The 12377-nt window shown below is 38.8% G+C and overlaps 1 long non-coding RNA gene across 1 annotated transcript; it reads right to left on the reverse strand.

The window, feature by feature from the left end:
• Positions 1-5104: 5104 nt before the first annotated feature.
• Positions 5105-8823, reverse strand: LOC141611128 (uncharacterized). Its single transcript, XR_012528516.1, has 4 exons — positions 8467-8823; positions 6226-6765; positions 5846-5966; positions 5105-5438 (listed from the first exon to the last, which is right to left on the reverse strand). It is a non-coding gene; the product is annotated as an uncharacterized LOC141611128 (long non-coding RNA).
• Between the last annotated feature and the right edge of the window lie 3554 nt (positions 8824-12377).

A 12377-nucleotide genomic window follows, 5' to 3' on the forward strand; every position in this document is an offset into this window, starting at 1 on the left:
ATGTTCAGATATTTACTGTTTGGGTATCCAAAATAATCGGATCAGATGCGGATATCCATACTTTTAAATTCACTTTAAAATTAAGTTTGAAACACGATTATATTCATAGCCCTACATGATGATTTTATTTAGTATTCTTACTCCAATGTTCCCGACATAAAATTTAAGTACCACTTAGATATTTTTCTAGTATTTTAAACATTAATTAAGTTGTTGTACCAAATAAAACTTTATTTTCTCGAAATTATACTAGAAAACTATAGTTTCGGATCGGATATCCTAATATTTTAATTCTAATATCCATATCCAAACCAAAACCAAAGATTTCGGATCAGATATCCAAACCAAACTTAACTTTCGGTTCGGATATCCAAAACTTCGGATCAGATTGGATATCAGATGGGTTTGGATAATCGTTATTTTGCTCAACCCTACTATTTATTACTCCCTCCTATTTTACATAACCGTCCCATTGTAAAAATGGCACAATAATTAAGAAAGTGAGTTTAGACCACACAAAACGGACAATGAGACAGTTATGTGAATAGACGGAAATGGAATTGAATTTGGACCACACAACACTTACCAAAAATAGACAATGGGACAGTTACCCGACTAGACGGAAATGGACAATGGGACGATTATCTGGAATAGGAGGGAGTATAAAATAGTCACGTTTTAAAATTCCATTATAACGCAAAAACATCACAAACGAGAATTTGTGCTAAGTTAATGCCCCCTCTCACACTTTAGGTCCAAATGGTTATACTAGGATCACTTTAGGTCCAATGGTCCATATACTAGCACTAACAGGTTGCCGGACTTACATTTTTTTTTTTTTTTTTTTTTGACAACAAGCTGTAACACCCCCATACTCCAAGTGCCTTACCAGGACCACTCAGGTATAAGGATACTACCATCTCGGTTGCCCGAGGTACTGAATATCATAAGACAATAAAGAAACGTACTTTTAAAGTAATTATAGATTAAGTGATTACATGTTCAAACCAAAACTAATAAAAGGAATTACAAGGTTCTCATACGGTCTACAGCTAAAACTATCAAAGTTACTAGACTTCGTCGACACGGAAGACTTCTAACCGCCACGTGATGACTCATCCCAAAATATCCCATACGCGTCATATCACACCTCTCAATAACCGCTCACCACCCCGAATGGATCACCACGTTTTAAAACATTTAAACGGGGTCAGTACTAATCACACAATTCAATACATATATCAACAATAAGATAAACAGACAGCTGAACTGTCACACACACACACACACACACCACCAACCAACTCCCATCATCTCAACACTGAATGTCCACTGGACCAGCCCTGCCAGTGGGGGACCGCAGCCGTTCCCACCTAAGCCCCGCTCATCATACGAGCGATAACCCTGTCCATTAATGTGCACATCCCCTTCCGTGGCGGGTTCCACGAAGGGCGAAACTAGGGCGTGAGATCACTCCCGCAAGTGACCCCACTCAGCCGAGAACGCATCTCGAGAACCATCAACAGCAATCACAACCACAAACACAGTACAATCATTATATCAAACAAACAAGTACAACACATCACCAATAGCCCATTATGGGACTAATACTGAGTAGGAAATCCTACCTGGAAAGCAACACAATCATCGGACGATCTAGCAGCTGTCTCAAAACCTCTCCTTTACAAATCCTTCTCCTATCACATAACACATAGAGGCTACACATCACAAACTACACACAAAACCCCCAATCTCTAAATTAGGGTTTAACCAAACTTAACAAAACATTATAAAAATTATATTAAAAGCTTACCCTCGACGCAGGGAACTCAACGATACAAACAACGACACGAACTGATCGTCTGAACTCCGGGAATTGCTAAGGATGCGATTAGGAAGATGAACTGGTTGCTTTCTCTCTTAAACAGGGTTTTAGGTTTTGTAAAAGTGATTTAAAACAATGACGACTATGTTTAAATACCTCAATCGCATAATTAACAAAACCCGAGAAAACTCCCCGTAAAACCGGACACTCGATCGAGTACCCAAGGTACTCGATCGAGTACCCCTTACTCGATCGAGTACCCCTACTCGATCGAGTACCCAACAGTCGAAACTATTTTATCTCGCAACCTACCCTTACTCGACAGAGTAAGGGCTACTCGATAGAGTATCCCAAGACTTATAAATACGGAGTATTACAGTCTTCCCTCCTTAAAAGGAACTTCGTCCCCGAAGTTCAACCCATACATAAAAACAACCATACAGACTCGACCAAGACACAACAACCTAGCTAAGGACTCAAGAACTCGACCGAACATAGAACATGAACTCTTAACACCCACTCCACCAACTATGTTTACTTCCACAACATGACTCACTATATCGTATCTACCACATATATATCTCTCACGACACCAACTCCATACATAAACAACTACCATCCTCTAATGCTGCTAGCTCCATAATATCATCAACTATCAAATCCAATACCAAGACACTCATAGACATCAAACGGGATGTTACATTCTACCACCCTTAAAAGGAACTTCGTCCTCGAAGTTGACTCACACTCGTAACCTCATCATCCAACCACAATACTAGCGAAATATTCTCACACTCCTAAACATCACGCTACTACAAGCACGGTCATGACCTTTAATAAAATCACCCACAACACGAATAGATCTTTTATTCTACATCAAGACTCAACTTCCGAATATATTACCATATGTACAACCATCAAAATCTGTTTTATCGCATCCTACTCCTCTTAAGACAAATGTTACGTCCTCGTAACTCACTAATACCAAACCATATCTATATCTCATTACCCTCTGTACCACCACATGTCAAAGATAATTGTCTATAAACCAAACACTCACCATTCTTATATCCAAGACTCCCATACATAAACATTTCCCATTCCTCAACTCATTCGGCATAACACCTAACCTATACCATAAACTCGTAGCAAATCACCATACCCACTCTTCATTATTACTGCCAACCAACATATCTCTCTATGTAAGGCACTTATCTCCCAGAAGCATAACTCACGATCCGCACTCGTTACGTACACGCACACTAGATCCTCAAGTTCTTTCTTTCATTACCGCAAAATTCATACACAACTTAACATGACACTAATTTCCCCAACACCCTACACTCACTGTCTCAACAAAAGATTATGAGCTACCTGCCGCTTTCAGCTCATTACAACACATGTTCCACGAATCATTTTCCATTACCATGTCTACCGACGTCTCATCTGAAAACAAGATCAAAATTACCGTAACAACCTCTCACAGCCGTGTCCCATCAACAGATTATCACTATCTCATGACAACAACGAAACATATACAACTCTATTTCATATCATACTATGCCCTCATTCCCAACTCAACCTGGTAAAGAAAACATCAATAAACAAGACAACTGTCTATCAGCACAAACTGACACTCGCAGAGAGCAACATCAAACAAAACAACAAACCATGTATAACTGGTAAGTACTTTCGAAACTCGAATCATATTCATCCCGCCTAATCCACCACAACCGGTGACGGCATCACAACACCGCCACCAACAGCCACACCGTAGTGCGAAAATACCCGCATCACAACACTAAATATCGTGCCCGGATCACCACCCGAGGCACCACAACCACATCGATAGACATCACAACTACATACAATTCCATAAATACTGACTCGGAAATAACCTTTCGGATAAGAAAACTTACTCAAATCCACTTTACTCAATCACAACGCAACATATTATATGAATAAACAGATAAACATCTCATGAACATCATCTCTATCATTTCACGGAATACCCATGTGTTATTAATACACATAAAATTATAACTAGCCATGTCAAATTAATCAAATTATTGCCTTTTTGGATTTCATTCAATTAAATTACCGTGTCCAACATATATATTACAGAACATTCATAAAACAACTTTATAATTATCATACCATACCACTTCTTGTGAGGTCAGAACCTCACACAAATATTTACACATATCATAGACCCGTAATCACAACCAACTAGTCAATCCTGACCACGTAAGTCACCTACTCGAAAAAGGTTACCTGCCGCCCGAGTTTAACTCATATGCCCCTCATAACATATTCCCCCATTCGCACAACCATCACTTCCTGCCAAATATAATCACACCTTCACTATTCAACTAATAGCGTCCGCCTCATCTAACCACATCTTATACCCTCTCACAATCATACAAAACAATCAGGTCCCTACCAAATCAACCTCTTTAGAATTGCTACCTTTCTAATATACCATCACTCTTAACCATTAGTGATAACACCACAATGCCACCGCTGCTCGTATATCAAATCTCTTACACTCATATCAAATTAACATGGTTTTTCTCCTATTTTTGGTTAACATTGCAAATAACGAACATCAAACCCATCCACAAAATTACCTCAACATTATTCCCAATGCTATCTTATTTGTATTGTCATCCAACTCTCCACCAAATATCTCGTATCGTGCCAATACTCCACCAACTTCTTACTCCCTTAATTCCTCGAAACTCATTACCAATCATGTTGCCCTGAAACTCCTATATAACCTTTAGCTAACATCCTCGTGATACCATCACATATTTCGATGATTTCTTATCTTTATATCACATAGCTCCGGTGAACATTTTCCTCAGCTTACTTTTATCCTTCTTTTCTCTTTACACTCAGTAATACCAACACTACTACAAAAATAGTCGAAGAGAACGGTTCAAAACCGTCCTTAAATCATAAAACAACCGTCCTTAATTCACCCGTCCTCGTTGCCTAAGAGGACGGTTAAAAAAAGTCAAACCGTCCTCTTTCGCATGTAATAAGAGGACGGTTGTATTCTTAAACCGTCTTCTTTGCATAAACTAAGAGGACGGTTCCTAGTATCAACCGTCATGTTTCGGATACATGGCGCGCTTTATTTTTGCGCCATCTTCACCACGCTTTCTTAAGCAACCGTCTTCTTTACAATTTTTTTGAAATCAATTTAGTGCGAATTTATGTATATATCCCACATATTTTTGGCACAAATCCATGCTCTTTCACCACTAGCTAGAATTTTGAAAAAAATAATTGTTTCATTCATACACAGATACACTATACGACAATAATCGTATAACTCAAATATATCTTGCTACATTTGAGTAAATCCAGCAAATCATACATTTATAATCTACACCCAACCAAAAAAAATGGTACAAGTTTCAACCTCCAAAATACAATATCGACAATTGATTGTTCAACACAAGCACTAACACGAGTTCTACCATCCAAGCGTTCAGCCTAAGTACATTAAACGTTATCTTCAAATCCCTTTCGCCTTAAACCGCAATTGCATATGTAGCCCAAATGTCCTGCACCTCATCAATTCGCTCAACCGACCGAGCATGAACTACAAACAAAGTAACCAAGATACATAATTAAAATTATATACATATCACAACCAGTAATTTATATAAATTAAAGTAAATGATTGAAACAAAAGATGTGCGCAAAGACGTGAGATGAGAGATGATAAAGGTGAGGATAATAACTACACCGTCAGCACAAACGTTTGTTTTACGGTTGATGCTTAACAATAGTAACATATTGACAAAAATTGTATTTATATTAAACTAGGTATTTCCAGGATCCACACCCATCAATGCAACCATGACTGATAGTGCATTTATAAACCATGGCCGAGAAGACTTTGCTAGTGCAAGAAGATGGCCAGCCTCAAGACAAGCATATTTGCAATCCTTATACAAGACACCACTACACACATGACAGAATTGCTTGTAAAAGTTATAGACATACCTTAATAAACTCTATAGCAACTCTGTAGCAGCCTCCGTTAGCTCAGTTTGCCAGCAATTCAGCAATTATGCTCAGTGGCGTCTGACTACTCTCTGATCAGTTCAGATAACTTCTTTCCAACCTATAAACGCAGGGAAAAAATGAGATTGTTATTGAGGAAGTAGTATTCCACCTTTCCTAGAATCAGAATACAAAAGATCACTCATACACAACTGAAAAAGATCACTCATGGACGTCCCTTTGCAACAAAGTCCGCTTTCTAAAAAAGCATTTAACTGAAGTTAGCTAAAATATTTAAATCAAATAACCTTGAATGCAAAAGACTTAAACAATTAAAATCTAGGATTACACTTGTCATTCGTCAATTACACTGGACTCACCATTGTTGGTTACGCGTCTGTTGTTCTAGGAGTCGTTTCCCTCTTGCCCTTCATTGTCATGTCTTTGGTTGCCATACCACAGACCTGTCCCCACAGGTGGCTCAGTTTGGGTCAAAGGGGTGTCCAAAGAGACTGGAATTTATTCTTCAACACTCTTTTTGGAACTTGAACTTCTGGGATAATGTTAGTACATACTCTTGCTGGTGAAGTTGGCATACCACAGAAGACTTTCCCAACTGGCTTATTTATAGCTGTCATATTTACATATGTGGCATACCTGATCCCTCTCTTTGCTGTTACCGGGGCTGTGTCCGTGGATCAGAGCCCGTGGGAGACCGGCTTCAAGGCAGACGTTGCACAGATGATTGTCGGCAAGTGGTTATGGATAGAGATAGGGGTTGTTCTCTCAGCAATTGGACTCTTTGAAGCTCAGCTCAGCAGCATATAATATCGTCAGCCATTGGCGGGGGGTAACTTATGGAACAAGGAATGCATGGGACGGCTGACGGACTTAATTTTATATGCATCACTCCTTAAAATCTAGAAGCGAAGACACACAAAATATGGAACAAGGAATATGAGACCCATGGTTATCATTGTTACACAACACCAACATTACCAAAGTGTTGCAAGTTGGAGATACACAACCTTACAGCAAACTATAATAGAATTGCGTCACAAATTGCATTAATTGATCGCTACTTTACATTTCAAAGTGTAAGAAGCACATATAGTTCAGTTTTTGGCAGGTAGTATCAAACATGTTACATTAAAAGCAAACAACAGCACCAATATACTACATTTTCCATTTTAGTAATAATGGCAGCCAACATCCAAGGTTTACTACCATTTTAAAAAAAACAATCAGCACATTGTTAATCAGCGGCATCAATAATATAATTAATAGTAGGTGCTTTGTGTACGACAATAGTAATAAAAAAAGCCGAATTAACTTAAATAGTAGACAACAAATGGATTCCTGCAATGAAATACGCAAAATTTAACTGAGAGTAACAGCAAATTCCAAGCACTAGAAATAGTAAACAGCAAATGCCCTGACTTTATTGTTGATGACTGGAGAGAATACCCATAGGAATTTGGTAAATGGGATTAAATTCAGATGATCTCTGATAAGGATCATCAAGTTATGTCAACAATTTGATGCAGATTATCAGTATATGTGAAGAGTTACTAGGTCCTTTCTCTAACTCAACTAATTATCTTATTTAAACGAGGCTTTTACTGTCCGTCTTCATCATCGTCATCAGTGAGTCTCCACCGCTGATCAATATGGTGGAGTGAATAATAAACAAAGTCACTTGTAATTTATGAAACCAACAGATGTTAATACTCATTTTATTAGTCAGTTATGCCCGGTCGCTTTTGTCTCAGGTATCTTTAGCTAGCACTCTTGTAATAAGACAACTATTTAGGCTTAAATAATTAACTCATCCATCCCTAATCGCATAAACTGTGAGACTTATAGTTCACAGTAAGCTCCCTTTTCTCACTTTTCTTACTGAAGGCCATCCTGTAGTGATTTTCTTGACTACAATCAATGATCAGAAGAGAACGGAACCAATTACGTGATGTGAATTATTATAGACCATCTTTTCTTCAGTCTACCTTAAATCTAAATGATACTATCACATAAGTAGTGTACTGAAACTACAAATTTTAGACGAATTTGTTAGACTACTGTCTAGTTTAGCTACCTCTCCCAAACTAAGATTAATTCTAAACCCCATCCTAATTCAATTAAGGATGACCTTTTTCACATAATGAGATGAGTATAAGTAAATACTACTGAGTATGGTGAAACTAAATATGTAAGCGAACATACAAAACAAATAGAGGCACATCAACACACAAAACAGGACATAATTGAGTATGGATCCTCTCCATTTCCTTTTCTCTCCATTTCCTCTAATACAACAATATTAAATCATTATTCATCCTCCAACTCATCAAACAATCAACCGTTGGATCGTTTCAAAATGAAATCTTGAACGTTAATAAGAAATGGAAGGAAATGGAGAGAGGCATAAATGGAGAGAATCCCAATTGGACATAATTGACTACGATTAACCTTTAAGCAAATGATATACTTCCCCAAATTGCTCACAATCAAATACTAATAAATCAAATCGAATACAAAATTAACGAAATTAATATATCACAAATTTGTATTAGTAAAAATTTATACTAACTATATAAATATATGAAAAGTAGAAGTTGTACCAATCAAGTGAGGAGCCTGCATGCCGGATAGGGTGACGTAATGCAGCGGTGTAGATGACCGGCGACGGCATGTGCTTTGTGGTGATGGAAGGTGTGTGGTTACTGTTAGGGGAAAGGGTTATGCTTGATAGGATAGAACGATAAAGGGAGACTGGATTATGGTGGTTTGCGATCAAGGCAAGGAAACGATGGTGTGGTGGTCGGCGGTTATGGGTGAAGATCTGGTGGTTGGCTTTTGAGTGAGGCAAGAGAACGAATGGGTTAGGGCGAGGTATCTATGAGCGACTGACTGTGAGTGGAGTAGTGGAAGGGATGGAATTTCTAGAAAAATGTGAACTGTCCTCTTTTTTAAAGTAATAAGGCGGGTTTTTTGACCAACCGTCATCGTTATTTATCAATTAAGGACGCTTTAAATTGGCAACCGTCTTGTACGTGTTATCATAAAGTGCGCCAAAATTATATGCATAACAAAAGACGGTTCCGTGTCCAACCGTCTTCTAAAGGGCGTCATCTTTGCTTGAATTTGTAGTAGTGCAATTAATAGTTCAACTCCTTATTCCTTCTAGCTAGCTCTTTAGAAATCTGGTTACCCCTTCGTTGCTCCAAAACTCAATTCCATTATTTCTACCGACATCATCTCACTCTTTTTTTCCATGGATCTTCTCTTATTATGCTATCACTCATACTTGCCACTAATCTATCCATAGAACCAACGTTTAATGTTCAAACAATTGCATCTCCCTTTTACATCCCTAGAAATCAGAATTCATTTAATACCGTTAATTACCCACGGAATTCACACAGTAGTTTCATCTTTTAATAAACCAAACCTCCCAAACTCACTCACTGTCTACAAATACACCTCGCGACATGTCTCCACAAAGTTCACTATATATTACTCTTCTCAACCCCTTTAAACGAACTTTCACTACATAAATCCATAACCCACACGACTCCTAACCATTTCCCTCCTTAACTCTTTACACATCTCAAGCTGCCACTATCCACATTCTTACTTTCAATCTTTTCATTCTCACGTTCATTATACTCACATCATCCCTTGTCTATATTCACTTATTTTTACATGCCTCAACACACAACCATATCTATCATAATCACATATAACTCATGTCCTCCCCACCGCACTCATACTCATCACAGTGCCACTCTTTACATCATAAGATTGGGTAACTTACGCTTCAGGACCAACACATACGTAAAACAATGCATAACGAAGTAATACAACACCTTTGAATTAAACATAATATGCAACGAATGTCAAAAGACAAACATATGACCCGAAATACGCATATGACCTGCACAGACCCCACTCGATCGAGTACCAGAACCTACTCGATCGAGTTGAGGCTACTCGATCGAGTGCCCAACATGCTCGATCGAGTGCCCCGACTCCAGAACCCAAACAGACCTTCTGATCTCTGACCTACTCGACCGAGTAGCCCGGCTACTCGATCGAGTGACCCCATACTCGATCGAGTTCCCGAGGTACTCGATCGAGTGCCCAAAAACACGATTCTGGTCAAAATAACGACAAGTACCCACTCGATCGAATCAAACCACTTGATCGAGTCATGCAGACTCGTGAATACTACCCGAATGTTATCTCACATACCCTAACGTACTATGCATTCATTATTATTTCAACATTATGATTACAACTACGCATTCGAAACTGCGCGATTCCTCATACAATCAACAAAATAGTCTACTTTGTGTTATCAAGTGCCACGTTATAAACAACCATCATGCTTTTCATCCAATTCGTTATATAAAACACTTATCATTGAACCTCTTATTCTTCATGTTACTACTTACCAAAGGCCAAGCATTACCATCTATCATGCTCCTATAACATTCAACTTTTAATCATGTATTTCCCGCATGTTTTAAATTTTCATAACTTTTCATAACACAAACCACACCCATACACTACAATTCCTATTTACAGGTTGCTAATACAACAACATTACGAATCCACTTCATATCATAAACACTTCCATAATCAAGAAATTCATATCCTTACGAAATTACCACCTCATCTTTTCCAATCAATTCATCTAGTTCAATTACATACTTCATCTAACAAGCGCATATGATACAATAGTAGACAATTATACGAACTTAATATATAGCTTTACGCAAACAAAACTACGAAAACAAATCTTATCACACCCCCTAACCACATGTTTTCGTCCTGCAACATCATTATTCATCACACATCGTCATATACGAACTACTTTCTTTTTCTACCATATCATTCATCATTCTCATATACTTTTCTAACGATTCCAACCAACATGTCAACCAACTATCATGCAACATGCTTTCAACAAACCATATACAGCACAATTAACATACACGTCGCACATATACTCACGGACTCCACGTTCCCATACCATGTGACTGGCTTAAGTATCATGGGGCCAAGATTTTGAAGTGAGGGCGCCTACTCACCCAAAACCTAGCATCAGCCGGGGCTCCCATTACACATACACCAGGTTCATTTTATTAGACTCCCTATGTTCATTATGTTCATTTGTTACAGTTCCAAAATCGTCGCTACGATACCATTTGTAACACCCCCATACTCCAAGTGCCTTACCAGGACCACTCGGGTATAAGGATACTACCATCTCGGTTGCCGAGTACTAATATCATAAGACAATAAAGAAACGTACTTTTAAAGTAATTATAGATTAAGCGATTACATGTTATAACCAAAACTAATAAAAGGAATTACAAGGTTCTCATACGGTCTACAACTAAAACTATCAAAGCTACTAGACTTCGTCTGACACAGTGGAAGACTTCTAACTGCCACGTGATGACTCATCCCATCTATCCCATACGCGTCATATCACACCTGCTCAATAACTGCTTACCACCCCCGAATGGATCACCACAGTTTTTAAAACATTTAAACGGGGTCAGTACTAATCACACAATTCAATACATATATCAACAATAAGATAAACAGACAAATGAATCACACACACACACACACACACACACCACCAACCAACTCCCATCATCTCAACACTGACTGTCCACTGGACCAGCCCTGCCAGTGGGGGACCGCAGCCGTTCCCACCTAAGCCCCGCTCATCATACGAGCGATAACCCTGTCCATTAATGTGCACATCCCCTTCCGTGGCGGGTTCCACGAAGGGCGAAACTAGGCGTGAGATCACTCCCGCAAGTGACCCCACTCGGTAGAGAACGCATCTCGAGAACCATCAACAAAGCAATCACAACCACAAACACAAGACAATCATTATATCAAACAAACAAGTACAACACATCACCAATAGCCCATTATGGGACTAATACGAGTAGGAAATCCTACCCGGAAAGCAACACAATCATCGGACGATCTAGCAAATTGTCTCAAAACCTCTCCTTTACAAATCCTTCTCCTATCACATAACACATAGAGGCTACACATCACAAACTACACACAAAACCCCCAATCTCTAAATTAGGGTTTAACCAAACTTAACAAAACATTATAAAAATTATATTAAAAGCTTACCCTCGACGCAGGGAACTCAACGATACAAACAACGACACGAACTGATCGTCTGAACTCCGGGAATTGCTAAGGATGCGATTAGGAAGATGAACTGGTTGCTTTCTCTCTTAAACAGGGTTTTAGGTTTTGTAAAAGTGATTTAAAACAATGACGACTATGTTTAAATACCTCAATCGCATAATTAACAAAACCCGAGAAAACTCCCCGTAAACCGGACACTCGATCGAGTACCCAAGGTACTCGATCGAGTACCCCCTTACTCGATCGAGTACCCCAGCTACTCGATCGAGTACCCAACAGGTCAGAAACTATTTTATCTCGCAACCTACCCTTACTCGACAGAGTAAGGGCTACTCGA

The sequence above is a fragment of the Silene latifolia genome, chromosome 11 (genome assembly GCF_048544455.1).
Source record: "Silene latifolia isolate original U9 population chromosome 11, ASM4854445v1, whole genome shotgun sequence".
In the NCBI taxonomy this organism is placed as follows: Eukaryota; Viridiplantae; Streptophyta; class Magnoliopsida; order Caryophyllales; family Caryophyllaceae; genus Silene; species Silene latifolia.